Source organism: Cryptomeria japonica, chromosome 8 (genome assembly GCF_030272615.1).
Source record: "Cryptomeria japonica chromosome 8, Sugi_1.0, whole genome shotgun sequence".
In the NCBI taxonomy this organism is placed as follows: domain Eukaryota; kingdom Viridiplantae; phylum Streptophyta; class Pinopsida; order Cupressales; family Cupressaceae; genus Cryptomeria; species Cryptomeria japonica.
Genome location: NC_081412.1, coordinates 569,896,822 through 569,918,705, shown reverse-complemented (window position 1 = coordinate 569,918,705; position 21,884 = coordinate 569,896,822). Strand labels below are relative to the sequence as shown.

The 21,884-nt window shown below is 34.8% G+C and overlaps 1 protein-coding gene across 2 annotated transcripts in view; it reads right to left on the bottom strand.

Annotated features, from left to right (window-relative positions):
- Positions 1 to 4,118, bottom strand: part of LOC131030586 (uncharacterized) — a 57,968-nt gene extending 53,850 nt beyond the window's left edge. Inside the window, exon 1 of one of the 2 annotated variants that reach the window (XM_057961452.2) lies at positions 3,567 to 4,118. The gene's annotated coding sequence lies outside the window, so the exon portion shown is untranslated. Of the gene's footprint in view, positions 1 to 2,632; positions 2,728 to 3,566 lie in introns of those variants that run through there. The other variant, XM_059209563.1, reaches the window with a different exon arrangement.
- Positions 4,119 to 21,884: the final 17,766 nt, after the last annotated feature.

The window sequence follows — 21,884 nt, the reverse complement described above, 5'->3', positions numbered from 1 at the left end:
AAGCGTCAACTTGGATGGTATCAACGTTTGATGGTCATAGTTTAAAAATCCATTAAGAATACCTTAGATGATTGCACTAAGCTTGTGTCAATACCTGTTTGTGAGACCTTGCCTAGTTTGATTCCACTAAATTTGTTCATCATTTCCTACATTCCTAGGCTTAGAATAAATTTCCTGAACCCTATTCCTTTTGCCCATTTTTTAGTAAGAATTAAGTCCGGAGCTACAATTGCTAAATCCTAAGTTGTCAACACACCTATTCCGCATATTTCATGATCAAAGAAGACAATCCGAACATTTATGTAAGTCTCCAAGTGAATACAACAATTCACATCGACCATTGAGTTACCCACTCGTCAAGACCTGACATGTAGAAACCTTGGAATCATTTTAGTTGATCTTACCCTTAGCATCTGAGGTGATTTTGTTCAAGAGAGGGTAAATTACCCTGGTATTTTATTCTGAAATGTTATGTGCATAAAACACACATCAACATGTAGTTAAAAGATGAACCTTGAAAGACAAAATATAAGAATGTAGCAACACAAAATACTTGAGATCAAAGATACCTACAATTTTCCAAAATTTTGAAGTTGAAAGAACCTAGACTTGAGGAATGAAATAAGTAAAAAATTTGAAGTAGAAATGATAGGAAGGGGGCTATCAAGGTCAAAATTTAGGTGTTGATTCAAAATCAAAGATTGAGTAACAAATTAAAAAGAGAAAAAAATGAATGAAGATCTGAGCATGAGGTGACTAAGAGATATAGTTCATCAAAACCAAGTATGATTGTTGAACAAAGGAATATGAATGTAAGCTTCTTCCACAGGCTTGCTAGCCAAAGTTATTCAACCACTGAGTGATACTCAGCAAATTAAAATAATACTTTATTTCAAGGCAAAAAATTAGTAGAAGGCAAAAAGCACCAGAGAGAAATCAATAATACTACAATGAGAAATCAAGGGTCTAGAATCAAGGCAAGTACAACCAATAAGATTGAAGCAAGAGAATATATTATCAAGTCTCCATTGTCTTGACAACAAAAAAACTTCATATCAAAGATCAGTGAGTATAAATCTATAATGTTGTTCAGTCTTTCTAAATAGATGAATCCGTAGGTACTGGCGATGCCCCTACAGTCTTCAATTAAGAATATTGAGATATCATCAATCAAAATGTATTATAAGTGATTCAAGAATGAGGAAGAATAAAATTATATGGCAAGAATAAGACAATGCCTTTACTGATCCCACCTCCTACTCCTCCACTGCTCCCTCCAAGATTTTAAACTCCTCCAACATCCCCACCTTCTCTCCTTCCACTGCTTCTATGTTCAGAGAGAAGTGACGCAGTTGGAGGTAATTAGATCCTAGTTCATGTTGATGTTGAAGTAAGCAGACTGCCTTGTGCTTGTCCATTACTATTGGCCATTAACAGATTTATAAGTTTAAACAATGTAAATGTGATTATAATACAGTGGACAAAATGGGATCTTTAAATTGTAGCTTATCTAAACACCTAGTGCATAAAATTAATGTGCAATTGAGTATTGATACAGAAAAAGGTTTTTAGGTTATATACACGCAAAGCTTCCAAAGCTGCAGATATGCTTTTAGAATCTGTATGGAGCATTATGATATGACCACCCAGCAATCCTATCACTTTTGTACAACTTAGCAAATTCAGCAAATAATATCTCAAACCCAAAATTTGTAATCAACATTGAGCTTTCTCCATTTAAATCCTGTAATGTTGATCCAACAATTTGTTTAATTTTCCCTTGTGTGGCGATCTCAAGACCTTCCGCTCAAGCTTCCATCCCAACTGCATTAATAATAGGGGCTTTGGCTGTGGTTGCAGCTTCTACAGATCTTATTGTAACTGCAGTAAAGCCGTTTGTGTCCCCTCAATTTAGTAAGCAAATCCCATTTTTCTATTCCATTGTATTGATGTGAGTTTCAATGCTTCTACCCTTCTAAAACCATTCTTTATAAACCCCTAGCATTGCTGTTTTTTTCTCCCGAATTTCGGGACAAGATTTCCTCTTATCTTCCCCCATCGAGCATGCAAGATGTGTGTAATTTAAGAATGGCCTGCGAATCCCTTAACTGGTAGCTCTTTCTTCTGGAGTTATCAGCTTGAGGATTGGTCACTGTCCTTATTGCTTGCAATGAATAAGATAAAAAAGCAGTTTGGATGACAGGATGCAGCAGAGGGCCCACAGGAAGAAAAGGCTTATCAAACACAAAATTTCAATGGAGGCAAACACTTTTGATGACTATCCAAAAGACTGAAAACTTTTCAGCCAAATCTGATAGTCCCATTTTTTCAATAAGAATGTCTGGTTTCCGAATATAGCATTATCACAGATACTATTTGAAATTTTGAACCTAGCATTTTACATTTAAGCAGGAAAAAGGAAAATTTTAATAAAGGCAAATTAATATGTGCAGTACAACCAAAAAATTTATACTAGAAAATGCTCATTTTCATCCTAGAAATGTGAGTTTACGAAATGGATTAGAAAATCCAGTACTACATAATCAGCCTTAAAAAATGTATCCGCAAGAGAATACACAAGGAAAAATGTAACTTCAATAAAAACAACTACACAAAGTCCTTTTGCTAGTACACTAATTTCGATATTGCCATCACAGCAGTAGCAGAGACGCTCCTGGAATTGTCAGGATAATTACAGGACGTAAACAACAAACGGAAAGCATAGTTCTACCCTGCATCCAGTGCAAAGAACAAGAAAGAGTTGCTCAGTGACATTAAATTTGACCACTAGAAAACATCAGCCAAAAAAATCTGTTAGAAGAGAGGGAGAGAGGAAGAAGGGTGCAAACGAGGCACTTCTAAAGGACACAAAGGGTATTTATACACTCTATGAACTATAAGCTAAAGCTATGAAGAAATAAATTAGAGAATTCGGACAAATAGACGCTTCAACACGATTAAATAGGTTATTCTGCTCTCTAACTATTTGCTTCATCCTGATGATGGATCATGCAGTATGATCCGAAATGTTGATGATGAAAAGTATTACACCCAGCTCAAAACTAGAAATGAGAAAAGCTAACAATTAAAAAAGTTATTCACCATCAAATGAGGTGGCAATAGCACGAATAATAAATTTAAAGCAAACAAAGTAGGAAAGCTATTCGAATGCGCTTTTACTGAGCTAAGGACGTTAGAAAAAACAAGTGAAACATTAAACTACCAATGAAAACAATGGCAAATAAAACTAAAGAAGAAAACAAAGAAACGGGAATTTGCCACAATTGCCAAATATCAGGTACGAGATCTCATAAAACTTCTTTAAACCCTAAACCCTATTAAATATCACAAACTCTAATTAAGGTTTCTTTTAATTGATCACCCTGATGTACTCAACTTTTTCTCTCGATCGCCGTAAACCCTAATTAGATTCCATAACCCTAACAACCCTTCCTTTTAATTAAATATGGCTACAATAACACAATTGTCAGCTTAACTTTCCCATGGTTCTCCTCATATCAATTTTTATGTTTGGTAAAACGAGGAGCAGAGAAAAAAAAGCAAACCTGGTTACTGAAACTCCACAGGCTTTGTCTTCTGTGGGATATATGCCTTCACAGTAACAACCTAGTTTTTTTCACTTCCTCTTGTTGGAAATTGTGTACTTAAAAGGATTCAGCTGAATCATTATATAGCAGAGGAAAAAAACACTCGATGAGCAAGATAATCAGAAGATAAAGGAACGACTGTCTCTACGCCTTATCATAAGAATTTTCCAAGGTTGCGCAAGTTTCCAAACTGGAAAGATGCAGATTCAATCCAGAGACCTTCCAGTGCATTCCGTAGAGCTCGGAAGGCATGAATACAGTTCCATACAATCTTTCTCCCAGAATCTTGTGCAAAGTTCGGCGATTATAGTGAGATAAGGTTCTGTGATTAGTTTCTCGGTAAGTAAGTTACTTTATTTTTGGACCAAAAAATTTGGAAGACTAAAGGAAAATTTGAGCTTCAATCTTTGTGCAAAGGACTATTTTATAATCATTTTTACAAATGCAAGTCTATTTATGAAGCATTAGCATGTGGGATTCAATTCTTTAGAGAAAATCTCTACTACAACCACTATATGGATGCACATGTATGCCTCCCCATCCCCCAAGAGTTCTAGTTTCATATGTTTTGAGATGATTGCCAAATCTTTAGGGTTGACCTTTGGTATCTCTCAACCTTATTATGAAAAAGGTCTCTCAATTTATGCTTGGATTTGTGTGAAACTTGATCTTAAAATCAATATACGCTAATAAATCTAATAATTAAATACATACTTGAATGGCCATTATTAGCTAGACACTCGGTTGTGCATACATGGACATATGCGCTCAAATAAATGGATAAGAATGACTTTCACATTTGATATAAGAGAACTTATAACCACTAGAATGCAAAGAACTCTTTTATTTAAATTATCAACACAATAATTATTAGTGCATCGTGAATTTTCTCTTATATATTATTATCATTCGTGTAATTTTAACATAAAGACAACAAAAATATTTAAACAACTATTTACAAAGTATGTATGTCAGTCTTAAAAATACGCATGACACACCAATTCCAAAGAACAAGAAACTCTAGATGAAAAAAAGAAAAAAGAAAAAAAGATATCAACAAGAGAGGAGGAACCCCTCAAACCCCACGGGTAGGACATAAGCGTGTGTTTCCCTAAATATTATACATTATCCAAGTATTAGAAGTAATGTTTGCCCTATATTTAAAATTTGGACCAACAAGAAAATTATTTAAAAATATTGATAATAAAGTTATTCATAGAGGAATAAATGAAAAAAACATCAAAAGAATCTACACACCAACAAGAAACACAACAATAGGAATCAAGAATCTAGAGAGACATTGTAGTCAACATTCACAAAATCATTAAAGTTTTTGCTCATACCCCAAACAAGGCAATCTTGGTTATTTCTAGTATCAACCTTGATGTTGCTCTAATTAGAAATTGATTTAGCCAGAAGAATTGCAACTTTATTTTATTCCTTTCTAGTACGGTTCTACTTAACAACAATGAAACCATGAATGAGGATGTTGGTGGCTTTCTTACTTTCATTCAACTACAATAGTTGGAAGAAAGAGGAAGTCATTATTTTGAAATTATCAACAAATATTTTAGAGTCAAATTGTATAATAATATTAGTAAAATACCTTAGCTTCTAAAGCTTGTAAAAGAGCTTGGTAAATATTTATAACCTCAACAAAATTATTAGAACCGTTAGCAACAATGCAGCAAACTGAGAGGGGGGATGGGGGAGGGGAGTAGGGGGGGTTGAATCAATTTGCACCAAAACTTACGACAACTTAAACCACAAAACAGATTTGATAATTAGCAGTTAAAGCATGAAATAACACAACATCAATAACACACGTAACACCAAGATTTTTGAGGTGGAAAACCCGGTCAAGGGAAAAACCACAGTGGGAACCTACCCACAATGAGATAATACCTTGTTAGGAGTAAATGTGAATATTACAATGGGAATGCACATGCATTCAGGCACATTCCTTAGAGATCACTACTCAAAATAAGAAACCCAGAAAGGTTACAACCTTAAGGGAAGGCTCATTGCCTTACAGAAAATTAGACTAACTTGCAAAGACATTCGAACTACAATCCGGATCATATGAATTGTGAAAATAGCATCTCCATATGCTTGAGTATAGTTTTGGTTAAGCACATAGTCTGCTATGCAACACTGCTCTTCTTCTTCACACTTTTGAAAGATCAAATCACTTGTTCGCATATCCAACTCGATTGTTCACTTGCATACACAATGCAGACACTCGCAGACATGCATCTTACATGATTATTACATATATTTATACAAGACATCAACCCATGAAATAGAGGTCAACTAAACCCTCAATACAAATTGTATGCGGGAAAAGTGGGCAAATAAAACTAAATATATGAAAATATTGTTTAATACTAGTCCACACACACACACAGGACTTCTTGATGCAAGCTATGGAGTAACGTAGTGTTACTCAGCTTCCCAAGGAGGGTCCCATGGTTCTCTATCTCACAATGTCCCTCAAACCAACGTTTTTGCTCTCAGATCACTAAGCAAAATGGTTTAGGGATGGCAAATATGAGAACGAGAGATGCTTTTGATTGATTTTAGTATGAGATGTGTTGTAAGTTATGTATGATGCTAAAATGCAATAAACTAAATGATAAGATGACAAGATTAGTATGAATACTATCCTAGCATACTATATTTTAGTCTATGATTGAGCTAAAATGATAAAGGAAATACTCTAATATGCATATTTAGTCTAATTCCTGATCTAAAAGAGGCTAAATGATGAGCATAAAGATGATATGAAAGCTTGAAAGAATTTGAGCATAAGTATAATGCTTCAAATTTGAAAGATGATTGATAAGAATGGAGGAATGAGAGCTCTATTTATAGCACAAATAGGGCAATGGATGGTCAGGATTTGAAAGGTTTAATCAAGGGCCAAGTTTGAAAGTTGGGGATCCATGTGCACAATTTGTACCAATGAAATGGTGACAAGTGTCAACATAGGATTGGGTTGAGAGAAGAGGTTGGAGGCATTAAAGGCCTGAGAAGACCTCATGGTTATCTAAAGGCTAAGGGTCAAGTCTAAGTTAGGCTTACCCACTAGATTAAGAGTTAATCCAAGGATAAACCTTTGTGCAATTGATTAAGAGATAATCATGGTCAAAGCATTAATGGCCTAATGAGACCCTTGGGTTGGATAGAGGTTGAGTCAAAACAAATGTTTTAACCATGTGGGAAGGTTTGAATTAACCATTAATGGTTATTGGAGACTTTAGGGATTAAGTGGTTGAAGGTTGGAAGCCTTTAATGGTTTTCAAAGACTTTAAGGGTTTTAGTGGTTGAAGGTTGAAAACCTTCAATGGTTATCAAAGACTTTAAGGTTTTTGAGAAGTGACTTCCCTTTGCTTAGGGATGTGACAAAGTTTAGAGGAGGGTTAGGTTAATTAGAGGTAATTAGAAGATTCTAGAAGGGATTAGAAAGGGGTTTGGGATTTTGCAAGTGGATGGAGGGATAACAGGATTTAATTGAATTAAATGATTTTCATTCAATTTGGTTGTAATTAAATAAATTTGATTTATTCAATTTGGGATAACTATTTAATTAAATTTGGATTTAATTAAAAGTGGATAGGGGGGAGTTAATTGAATAAAATGATTTATTCATTAAATGGTATAGTGAATTTAATTTAAATAAATTGAATAATTTATTTAATTAAATAGAAGAATGTGGATAATTGGATTAAATTGGATTTAATCAAATAGAAAAATGAACATAAAATATTCATTTAGGAATATGGTCATTTTTATACGTCTACACAAATTACAAAAAAATATCCTCACACGCTACAACAATACATGCGAACCAAAACAATATCGACTAAGATATAGTCTCGACCCAAATCAATACCGCAAATATGAAACACCTCCAAAAATTATGCCTTGATCATCTGCAACGCGCTACAATCATCAAGAATGTCGTATAACATGAAGAACATCACCGGACAAGAAAAATCTTCAATAACGTGCACAATAATCAATGCGGACCATCAATATGCATAGAAAATTATCTAGAGACATTTACGAGCAACATGAATTGCATCACAACAACCACAACAACTCGGATTACCAGAATCATCATCGTTTCTCTATTGGAGCATAAGAGCATCAACATAACTGGCTGTTAAATTGAAAGATTTATTTGCGGACCTGCAAATCATGAACCACTCAAACTAAGGACACACATCAATGTCCAGAACACATCCCAGACATCCGCAACCAAAGATATAGCAATCCCAGAGCAATATGGAGCACAAACCAGAATACCAAATAACACAAACAACTGCATGACATCCTCAATATCAGATCTCATAACTCGATCAAATCAACATGCAGACCTCTAAAAATGGGAATGAACCATCTATAGATAACATACCAGAAACCCTTTAAACCACATCAACTCATCTGCAATACACGGGCTAAACCAACTCATTCAATCAAACTACAACACTAGAATACACAAAAAAATGTCCAACAATCTCCTCGTCAACAATCTCCACATATGTTGACATCAATGACAACATATCAGTCAATATCCAACAATCTCCCCCTTTGGCATTGATGGCAACACATGAATGTGAAAAATAATCAATGCAAAGAAAGAAATAAACTCTCAACAATCTCCCTCAAAATCACAAGGATCAACTCCTCCTTTGACATTGATGACAACATATGAATGTGAAAAACAATCAATGCAAAGAAATAAATCAACTCTTAGCAATCTCCCTCAAAATTACAAGGATCAACTCCCCCTTTGACAGACAACTCAAAAAAAATTCAAGGTTTTTCACATGCTTCTCTCCCCCTTTGACATCAATGACAAAGGTTCAGGAATCAGGCATCTCTCCCCCTTTGAACTGGCTTCACAAATATATACATTTGAACCACCAACACTGACACTGACTAATCCCCTTGAGTAGCAGCCTCAGGGTGAACTCACAAAGCTGGTTCCCACTTTTTGGTACAATCTGATTTTTGCTGAAATCATACATTTTTTAAAAATTATAATGATTTAACCTTTAAGAGGTCCCATTTTAAGTAATTAATTGAAGAGAGTTAAATCAAAGGCTCTTAGATCAAAATTTCTTGGATAGAACCTTTCTACTTCTAAATCATACTTGTAATGGAGTCTCCTTTGCATCTATCAAATGCTAATAAAAAACCAATTTTACATTAGCTTTTGGGGGGTCAAATTAATTAATTTAAAAGTTTTTTTTTTAAAGTATTTAGTCCTTATTATAAGATTTCCAAATAGTATAACAATTAATATATTTAATTTCATTAATATATTTAATTTCATTAATATATTTTTATTTTATTTCTTATGAATGTAGGTTTTTCACCGAACATGAACTTCTTTGTTCAATGCATTGGGAAAAATAGTAAACTAATTCAAAAAAAATCTGAAAAATATCTGTGCACTAGGTATTGATGTTTTCTTTCTAACAAAAAAAAGAAAATTGAATTTTGATATATATAGAACAAGTTACGTGTTCAAACATACACCTCTATCTAAATTATAATTAGTCAAACTTCAAAACTTAATAAAATGAAAAATATTCAACATATCACTATCAAACCAACTGCATGCCCTGGGTATTGATGTTACAAACCAGAATTCAAAAGAATCAAGTTTTTATCATTTATAGAAAAAAAATTATGCATTTTGGGATACACATCACTCTTAAAAAATGTTGTTTTTTGTAAAAAAACTACTTTTTGAGGGAGATGGAAAAATCAATAAAATTTTATTCAAACAAATTTGAAAAAAATATATTTAGAATCTACAAACAAGATGTTAAAAATCACTAGTTTATATCATCTTCAAATTCTTAACGGTTTAAAAGTTATAGGTGTCAGAAAGTGAAGGTTTTTTTCAAAATATTCATATAAGTGTCAAAGTTGGTCAAAAAGTGGGAACCAGTATTGTGAGTTCACTCCTCATTCACCAATCTGAAACATAAAATGCCTCTGTGAAATTCACCGAACTGATGCAAATCCATGCACCTTAGTTCTTATCAGAAGGGGCAATTACCCCTAACTTCTCTCTAAGATACTCAAAAGTATCTTTAGGCAAAGGCTTCGTAAAGATATCTGCAATATGTTCCTTTGTAGATACATACTCCAATCTTACTTCTTTCTCATTCACCTTCTCTCTCAAGAAATGAAACTTAATTGATATATGCTTTGTCTTGGAATGCAACATCGGATTCTTTGAAATATTGATAGCAGTTGAAATGTCACAATATATAGCAATAGGCTCATCATAGATAACTCCTATATCCTTCAACATCTGCTTCATCCAAATTACCAGAGTACAATTGCTAGCAGCAGCAATGTATTAAGCTTTTGCAGTAGATAAGGAAATAGCATCCTACTTCTTACTTGCCCAAGAGACCAACTTCTTTCCCAAAAAGAATGCACCACTTATAGTACTCTTTCGATCATCAACATCACCTGCCCTATCAACATCTGTAAAAGCACTCAAAGTAAAGTCATCATTCTTATAATAATACCACAAACCAAAATCAATTGTCCCTTTCAAATATCTAAATATCCCCTTTATAGCAGTAACATGAGATTCCTTAGGATCAACTTGAAATCTAGCAACATGACACACAACATTCATTATATCAGGTCTAGTCTAAGTAAATTACAACAAACCACCAATCATAGATCTATATCCGGTTTGATTAGCTTTCTCGGAGAGTCATCATCATTTGTCAGCTTACATTTGGTCACCATAGGTGTACCAACAGGTTTAGAATCCTAAAAACCAAATTTCTTCAACAATTCCTTCACATATTTAGACAAAGATATGAAAATTCCTTTATCCAACTAAGTAATTTGCAATCCCAGAAAGAATTTCATTTCACCAATCATAGACATTTCAAATTTATCCTGCATTTGTTCAGCAAATCTCTTACATAGGCAATCATTTCCTCCAAAGATAATGTCATCAACAAAAAATTCAACAATCAAGATGTTATTTTGATCAACATTGAAGTAAAGATTAATGTTAGCGAAACCTTTATTGAATCCAAGCTTCATTAAATACTTATCCAATCTGGCATACCAGGCTCTAAGGGTTTGCTTCAATCCATACAATGCTTTCTTCAACTGGAAAACCATGTCCTTTTCATATGTCAACTGAAATCCATCTGGTTGCTCAATGTAGACTTCTTCTTCCAATTATCCATTAAGAAAAGTTGTTTTGACATCCATCTAATAAACCTTGACATCTTTGTGAGAGCATAGGCAGGAAATAATCTAACAGCTTCAATTCTAGCCACCAGAGCAAAAGTATCCTCATAGTCAATTCCTTCCATCTATGAGTAACCTTTACAAACAAGTCTAGCTTTACTTCGAACAACTTCACCCTGTTCATTCGACTTATTCTGAAATACCCATTTAGTTTCAATTACATTTTTATTCTTAGGTCTAGGAACAAGAATCCATGTATTATTTTTCTCAATCTGATTCAAAGCCCCTACAATTTTACAGGCATGCCCTATTTCTTCTTCCATAGCTTTAATCCAATTTTCATCTTTGCAAGCTTCATCAACATTCTTAGGCTCAATCTTAGAAATAAAACAAATTTCTTCAGCAAGTCTTCTCCTAGTCATCACACCTTTATTCTTGTCACCAATAATCTAATTTTCCGAATGATTCAGCCTTGCATACTTGGGGGTTTTAGGATTTTCTTGAATTTTAGGTTCTTGAATTCTTTCTTTTGTATCTGTTTTTGCAACTTCTCCTCGATTCTTTGTCTTTTCCGGATCAACTTAAACTTGATTCTACATTGGCTTTCCTTTATCTGAACTAGCATCCTGATCATCAGAATCATATCCGCAAGATCTAATCCGTCTCACATTACCTTCATCAACCTTCACATTAGCACTTTCAACCATTTTTCTCAATCTTTTATTATAACACCGTTAGGCCTTACTTTTAGTTGAATAACCAAGAAAGATTCCTTCATCACATCTAGCATCAAACTTTCCAAGATCTTCATCTCTTTTGATATAGCATTTACTACCAAAAATTCTGAAATATCTAACAGTAGGGGCATGACCAAACCATAACTCATAAGGAGTCTTACCAGTATCACCTTTGACATTTACCCGGTTAAGATGTATACTACAGTACTCACAACTTCCCTCCAAAATACATGTGAAACATTTCCTTCAATCATCGTGGTTCTAGTAGCTTCTTGAAATGTTATATTCTTCCTCTCTACAACATCATTCTATTGTGGGGTTCCAGGAGAAGATAATTGTCTCTTAACTCCATGCTCTTCATAGTATGCATTAAACTCATCGAAGTGAATTCTTCACCTCTATCAGATCTCAGACACTCCAACTTCAATCCAGTCTCAATTTCAACTCTAGCCTTGAAAATCTTGAACTTCTCCAACGCTTCATACTTCTCCCTTAAGAAGGTAACCCACATCATCCTTGAATAGTCATCAATCAGCGACATGAAATACTTATCACCCTGCAAGTTTCTCACTCTAGAAGAACCACACAGATCAGTATGCACGAGATCAAATAATCCATTAGAATTATATTGTTTGCTCTTACAAGTAACTCTTGTCTGCTTCCCTAATTGACATTCCTTACATACTGGATTAGAAGGCTTTATTAACTTCGGTAGATCTGTCACTGCCTAAGTAGAACTTGTCTTAACCATGCAATCATAATTTACATGACACATCCTTTTATGCCATAACCAACTTTCATCAATCTGAGCAATCAGACAAATTTTACCACCAGCATTCAAGTGAAAGATATTACCTTTAGTCTTTGCCGTTGATGCAATCTCAGTTCCGGAGCTACTCAAGATCTCACATTTCCCATTCTTGAATTTCAATTTATATCCCTTATCAACCATCTGACCAACACTCAAAATATTATGCTTTAAATCTTCAACATATAACACATCATCAGTATTATGCTTACCATCAAGAGAAATAGAACCTGTACCACGGATTACATAAGCTTTGTTATCACCAAAACTTACTATACCACCATCATACCTTTCCAAGTTCACAAATTTACTCTTGTCACTTGTCATATGATGAGAGCAACCACTGTCAATTACCCATTCATCTTTCTCCTCAACTTTAGTAGCTAAATATTTATCTTCATTAGTACAACTTGTAGAATTTGTAGTTACAGGATCATCTTCCTTGATAGAAATGAACACAAATTCATCTCCTAAATTACCCTTATCCAACTCATCATCGGTCACACCTTCATCAACAACATAATAACACTTCTTCTGATATTTAGGCTTATATGGCTTAAATGGTTTCTTAGGATTTCTCTCTCTTTCTGGACACCTTGATGCAAAATGTCCTATCTTGTTACATGAAAAACAATTAAGAGGTAATTTTATTTCATACTTACAGGCACCTTTAGGCAATCTTCTGGCAATAAGTGCTTTAAGCTCCTCAAGCTCTCTTTCTTCATCTTCCATCTCTTTTATCTCTTTCTCATATCTAAATACTCTTGTATAACTTTCTCCCATATCATATCTTTGTTTCCTGGAAACAATAGGTTTGAATGCAAATTCAATCTTAGGAAGAGGGTCTCCAAACTCACTCAGCTCAAAAGCAGCAAGCTTACCAACCAACATATCTCTTGTTGCATTTGTCACAGTCTGGATCTCATCAATATCATCAGCTTTATGTTTGTAATCACGAGGCAAGGATCTCAACACTTTAGCAACAATCTCAGATCCTTCAAGGAATCTACCGGCACATCTGATTCGCACACAAGCTCATTCAATTTCTACATAAAAGAAGTGATATTCTCATCTTCACCCATCTTCAAGTTCTCATATTTTCCTTTTAAGTTCTGCAACTTAGCGACTTTCACGTGACTGTCACCTTCATGCAAGTTCTCCAATTTTACCCAAATCTCATGAGCGGTCTCAAGATCCATCACATTAGTCATCTCAGAATCTAACAAGGCACTCAACAATGCTTCCTTGGCTCTAATATTGTATTATGCTTCCTTTAGCTAATTCGAAGTTGTAGGACCATTCTAAGGAAAATTATATACACTATTAGTAATCTTCCAATACTCTTCTCCAATGCATCTCAAATGAACTTGCATTCATCTCTTCCATAAAGTGTAGTTCATTCCATCAAATCTTGGACTATCCTTCTTGAAAGCAAAGGTTGTCATCCCCAATCTCCTCAAGCAATCAAGATTCTTCTGGAGGATCTAACTATGATACCAATTGTTGGCAACAATGCAGCAAACTAAGAGGGGGGAGGGGGGTGAATCAGTTTGCACCAAAACTTACTGCAACTTAAACCACAAAACAAATTTGATAATTAACCGTTAAAGCATGAAACAACACCACATCAATAACACACATAACACCAATATTTTTGACGTGGAAAACTCAGTTAAGGGAAAAACCATGGTGGGAACCTACCCACAATGAGATAATACCCTATTAGGAGTAAATGTGAATATTACAATGGGAATGCACATGCATTCAAACACATTGCTTAGAGCTCACTGCTCAAAATAAGAAACCCAGAAAGGCTACAACCTTAAGAGAAGGCTCATTGCCTTATAGGAAGTCAAACTGACTTTCAAAGACATTTGGACTAAAATCCAGATCATATGAACCGTGAAAATAACATCTTCATATGCTTGAGTATAGTTTCGATTAAGCACACAGTTTGCTCTGCAACACTTCTCTTCTTCTTCACGCTTCCAAAAGATCAAATCACTTGCTTGCACATCCAACTCGATTCTTCAGTTGCATACACAATGCAGACACTCACAGACATACATCTTACATGATTATTACTTATATTTATAGAAGACATCAACCCATGAAATAGAGGTCGGCTAAACCCTCAATACAAATTACTAAATAATATCCTCACACGCTACAACAATACATGCAGACCAAAACAATGTCGGCTAAGACATAGTTTGGACCCAAATCAATACCACAAATACAAAACACCTCCAAAAATTATGCCTTGATCATCTACAACATGCTACAATCATCAAGAATGTCACATAACATGAAGAACATCACTGGATAAGGAAAATCTTCAATAACACGCACAATAATCAATTCAGACCACCAATATGCATAAAAAATGATCTAGAGACATTCACAAGCAACGTGAATTGCATTACAACAACCGCAACAACTTAGATTACCAGAATCATTATCATTTCTCTGCCTAAGCATAAGAACATCAACATCATTGATTGTTAAACTGCAAGATTTGCTTGTGGACCTCCAAATCATGAACCACTCGAACTAAGGACACACATCAACGTCTAGAACACATCCCACACATTAGCAACCAAATATATAGCAATTTTAAAGCAATATGAAGCACAAACCAGAATACCAGATAACACGAACAACTGCATAATATCCTCAATACCAGATCTCATAACTTGATAAAATCAACATGTGGACCTCTACAAATGAAAATGGACCATCTACAGACAACATACCAAAAACCCTTTAAACTGCATTAGCTCATCTACAATACACGGGCTAAACCAACTCATTCAATCAAACTGCAACACTGGAATACACATAAAATTGTCCAACAATCTCCACATATGTTGACATCAATGACAACATATCAGCCAATATCCAACAAGAACCAACACCAAGATTACCAAAAGAAATAACTTGACCCTACCATTATGATCACAACAAACACCTCGCATACCAATATTTCTAAAATTGTCTTTTGAAGCTCCATTAACTTTGATTTTAACCAAACCCAAAAAATGACATTCTCATTTAGGAAGTAGATACCTATGGGATATTATTGTGAGAAAATAAAAAAGGGAGAATCCATTGGAATACCAAATTTAGGTATTCTCATTTGAACTCTAAATTTCCACCAAGAACTTGTTTGATAATATTGAATTCAAACTTGATAGGCTTCTTTTAAATTGGTCATTACCTGCCCCAAACCTAGCTTATATACTTTGTTGTAGCATAAAAATATTCTTTGATTATATTCCCACCAAATATTGCAATAAATCAAACCAAGATCGATATCATGCAATAGATTAAGGTATTGTTGGTGTTTTTTTAATGCATGTGCAACTCAGAATAAAATACCCAGAGATATCTTATTCTCTCTTGAGCAAAATTTTCTATGTGCTAAAAAATGGATTGTGTGATCACAAAGATGACTCCAAGGTTCCAGATTCATGCGGATAGTGTAATGCCCCACCAGGAAACCCTGAAGGGATTAAGCCATAACACAAGAATAGAGTGCAATAAATTTTTTTTAAAGATAAACACGAAATAGGAACACTAATCAACTTGCATACAACTAGTGTGAAAACCACATTAACAGATATGCACTAAATCAACACACCTGACTATAATCATTATATTATGATAAACTAACCAAGATTAAACCGATATTAGAAATTGATTAGGGCAGGGGTACTACTTTCTTCCCCCCTATGTCCCGACTTACTCCTGGAAGTCATAAGGCTAAATGGAAAACATGTCGCATGCATAAGCCCTGAAACTCATTCAACAAATATCAAATTGCACATAGGAATCTTTCCATAAATAAATGAAATATTATTGCTAAATCCTTTATGAATGTCATTACCCATTGGCAAGATACATCTAAATCCATACATTTCTTATAACATTCTAGGAATTATCCAAAATCATAGCAGAGGAACAAGAATTTTCTCCCTTTCATTACACCAAGTTAAAGCATTAAAAGAGGTACACAACAATTACCATACTTATCTATCAAACATGACAAGGAAATATGCCATCAAGATCAATTTCCCTTACCAATACATCTTTTTCATAAAACTTTATTGCATAGAACTAGCTTCAAAATTTTAATTTCGACAACCAAGTTAACTTTCAAGAAATAAGAGCAACATAAATAACTCAATTGGCCACAAGTGAGCATGTCTAATGCTCGGTCAAAGATAACATGCACGATCAGCATCTCTATGCCTAATCTCAGAACAATAATATGATCATAAATATCCAATATCTCACTCAAAGGCTTGATGGTGCTAGGGCACACCATAGCGGTGCTACCTTCCATACAAGACCTTCGTGAACATCCCTTTGTTGAGTAAGGTGGTTAGCCTCCAAGAGATAGTCACCACACATAGGTAGGTAGTGGATCCTAGCTGCATCATAGCCTCACGTACCCCCATCCTCAAGGTTCCTTACGTCTACTTCCTCATACACACTCTACCAAGTCCATCTCATACGTCCTTGGAGAGGAATTTCACATTTCAACACAAGACCAACATACGCAAACTGATAATTCTGATACTTAATATAAGTACAGATCCAATAACCAACGAGATGAGAGGGGGGGGTGAATCATACAAACTTAATCATCCATAAAAACATCAGATTCAACCTCGGTAACATATATATTAGTAATATAACCAAAACTGCTAAACATGCAAAATTAAAAGCATATAACCATCATAAACCTCATAACACCAGATTTAACATGGAAACCCAAATAGGGAAAAACCACTGTGGGATTTTAGACCCACTAAGAAATATACTCTTCTAGAGTATGCTTGGTTAAAAGCAAATCCTGTTAAAGATTACAAACACATTGCTAGATGTGACCCGGTTAAGGGATTTCCCTCAGATCTGTTAGGATCTTCACCTTGTTAGAAGTGACCTTGTTAAAGGATTTCAAACACTCAATCAAAATGTCACCTTGCTAGAGGGTTTTACAAATAAGACTGTTAAGTCCACTTGGTTAAGAGATTTTCTATCACTTTCACAAAATAACAGTAATAAAATCTATCTGCAACTTCACATCTGAAATGCTAAAGCAGATTCCTATTTGTTCAATACAATCTAGACATAGAACTAATCTTGTCTATCTGCTGGGCTTCTATACTCTGTTATTCTAACAGGTCTTCAAGCTTTTGTGCTTGGTAATCACTATGTAGCATCCCTGTGCATACACTTGCCCACATACATTGTTTATCAACAGTTTCCTATTTATAAACAATTAGGTAACCGCTTAATCTCCTTGATCACATTTCCCATGATCAATTATAGCCATCAGATCTTCGATCTTGTCCAGGTTCAATGTATCTTTCGATCTGAAAATGTTTTACCCCGCCTAGGAACTTGCATATTAGTCTTGGAACTTGTGCTAGGGTATTGCGGTTCAATCTGAGCTGTAGATCTTCATGCCGACTTTTCATTGCCTTAGATTCGTTAACAAACTTCTTCCACGACTCACCAATCATTGATCAGTTCCAACTCATCGGCTTCCTTCATTAAATAACACATGTAACCATTTAATGCATTATGTTATAGCTCAATTACAACTTGATAACAACTCGGTGAATGCTAAACTTCACTCGGTAGACATTCCGCCTTCATTAACCGATAGCGATAACCTTAGGGTTTACTGACTAGGTTCTTGCTTGATAACATAGTATAGTATTAACCTTTACATTTTACAACATATGTATGATGTTAAAACAATCTAAACATCATGATCTCATCATTGTCTGACTCGGTATTAGTTGCCCATTGAATACCTTATTCATCCCCTTATTCATCATATTCTTTCCTGTGTCTTTTACCGACATCTTTATAATCTTCATATCATACTTCTCAAGATATGGCAACATCATACTGAATTAGAAAATCAATTTCTTGACATCAATGACAAAATAATAATATCAAGACAGTAAACATCTTTAATCAGTTATATCCATAATCATCAACAACCTTCTCAATATCCTTATGAAATGCCAACAATCTTTCATTGTCTGTTATGATGCAATATTGCCAACACAAACAATAAGGATAAACCAGTTTAGCCACCAAAGTACAAATGAATAAAGATAATAAATCATCAATTCCAATCGCAAGGCAAGAAAATAATCCAGAATTTGCAACACCAAATCAAGAATGCAAAAGATCACAAGATTGTGGCTAAACCTTCAAAGTCAAAGTAAAATAAATTGCTGGTCCCCAAAGAAATATAAAGAATATCACAACTGCACATAACATCACAGTGTGACTAGCATCTAGCCACCAACGAGGAAGGAAGGAACAATTGTCTAGCTATTGCAGTAGCTCATCATGTGGTGCGACATAGTCACACTACCCACATGGCGTGGCGGTGTGCACCTCGACATCACCCCGCATCACGTCGTCACGCGGCATGGCAATACCCCAAGCGGAGAAGACACGCAATGGACGTACCCCGCATGGTAGTGTACCTCGCAGAAACAAGCACGCGCAAGTCACATCCCGCATAGCAACATATCTAAAAGGATACTTGCTGTAAGCCAGAGGTATACATGACTAAGGTCCACCCACATGCCCACCCACACATACTAACTGGAAGCTCATGTGGATAAACCTACCTTTCATGAAGACAGGGCAAAGGATCCTCCAAAATGCACCATAACTATGCTCAAGAAATGCCATCAAAATTCTCAAATATAGGAGAGGAATATGTTGTCACACATAAACCTATAAATAGACTCATCAAAAGGGAAAGTATTGAGTACACCTTTGATAGAGTTTTATAGTATAACTATATCATTCCTCGAAATAGAGAAGCTAAAGTTGCTTCACGCCGATATTACTTGTACACCAATCCATACTATTCAAGGAATGGTGACTTCTAATACTACCCCTAAACATACTGAATTACCCACAACCCAAGGTTTGGTACTCAGTAGGGAAACAAATAAGCAACATCATATAAACAGTATGGTTTCCCATACTCATAAGCAACATATCCTCCATGGTTGATTACTTCACCAATCCATGGGCACATATAATAAGTATTGGTTTCTTACAATACACACGAATACACCAGTACTAGTTTAGTCACATTTACGGGGAGTACTTTCCTGTACGCTATCATCTACACAAGGATGATTTTAATTATGCTTCCCACAGGAATAACTGAATCAAGTTTACTCTAGATTTAGGTACTGAAATTATTAACAGTTCAAAATTACATAAGGAAATAACATCATTCCTATATCTTTCTCGAATTTCACTAAGCATCTTTATTCACATGCTTGATAAACATTCTATTTAAATCAATGCATTCTTTAATACCATTTCTAAAAATCCGATACTCTAGGCAAAGAGAAGGGAAAGAGAGTTTGGTAACCAAACTATTTCCTACACAGACACAAGATCAACAAGGTCACACCACAATATAAAATTTCTCACTATAAGTCTATCATTTCAGTTGCACGGTTTTCATTTCGCTACCATTTTTTAGAAGAATGCCAATCAGCCTAACCTGACATTTCCAATAATTATGGTTGCAATAGAATGTTCTAGTTTTCCAAACAACAGAGATCAAAACAGGCAATATTTTCGATGATGCAAGGTTTCTTGAGAACACTCACTACTCTAATACAATACAAACACATATCATAATTTGCAACCTATTATTGAAAATCAATTTACGATCAGAAGGTAAGCGAGGAGCTATCAACAAAATAATACATATTAATGCATGCACATCAAACAAGCTTTTCATTTGCACTTTCTAAACATAATAAGGTAATTACATATACCCAAAAGCAAGTTTAATGGAGCATTGCTAAAATAAATTCTCGATCAAAATGGTTTAATGAAACACATAAAACAATCTTTTGTGGAACACATTAATACCCTCACGAAGCTACTATAACATGTTCCCCTTTTTATCCTTCTTTTACAAGCAAAGTAGTTTCACATAACAGCTATTCGCATATTAATGCACATTACATAAGATGGAATTTGATTATGTTACTCCTACAATACACATGGAGAATTCTTAAATGTAAACATATGGTTTTCTCCCCACAACCAATATTAACTTTCAACCCAAAGCCCTTTTATAATCTAAACACATAAGCATCATAAGGCTCACACAAGGGTTCAAGAAGTCACAACCTTTCTCTTGCAAAAAGAAACCTCATATAAGAGATAATTACACATATCCCAACCATTTTAATTTCTAGAGAGAGAGAGGAGGAAGGGTGGTAATCATTCAATTTTCTACAAAATAAGCATTCAATATTTACCATACTAGTCCTTCAGGTGGACAACACTAAGCTAGATCATGATCTTAAACAAGCACCTTTGTACTTTCAGATTCTAGACAAGCACTAACCAACCCAAATGGATTAGTCCAAAGAGTACAACACTCAATAAGGAAGGTTCATACGAATCTCTTTCATAATATGAGTAATCGTAGACCAAGACATCAATAAGCACATAAAGCATGATTAATCACTCAAAACACCAACATCAAGAAGGTGAGAACAAGGTGGGAACACACAAGTTAAGGTTTGCTCAATCACTCACATACACAAGGGAGGACAAGCATGCATGTAAGGTTGATACACCTCACAACAACTAAGGGCACAACGAAACGAGAGATCCCAGTGTTTGCAACATGGGCTCTGATACCAAATGTAATGCCCTACCAGGAAACCCCGAAAGGATTAAGCCATAACACAAGAATAGAGTGCAATAATTTTTTTTTTATAGATAAACACGAAATAGGAACACTAATCCACTTGCATACAAATGGTGCGAAAACCACATTAACAAATATGCACTAAATCAACACATTTGACTATAATCATTATATTATGATAAACTAACCAAGATTAAACCGAGATTAGAAATTGATTAGGGTAGGGGTACTACATTCTTCCCCCCTATGTCCCGACTTACTCCTGGAAGTCGTAAGGCTAAATGGAAAACATGTTGCATGCATAAGCCCTGAAACTCATTCAACAAATATCAAATTGCACATAGGAATCTTTCCATAAATAAATGAAATATTATTGCTAAATCCTTTACAAATGCCATTACCCATTGGCAAGATACATCTAAATCCATACATTTCTTATAACATTCTAGGAATTATCCACAATCATAGCAGAGGAACAAGAATTTTCTCCCTTTCATTACACCAAGTTAAAGCATTAAAAGAGGTATGCAACAATTACCATACTTATCTATCAAACATGACAAGGAAACATGCCATCAAGATCAATTTCCCTTACCAATACATCTTTTTCATAAAACTTTATTGACATTTAATGTTTAAATTAATTTGGAAAAAGATTGTATCTACAGATTATTACTTATGCAAGTTTAATTTCTGTATTCGCTCTTACTTAAGTAATGGCAAGTTTTGATTTGTTTGATTGGACC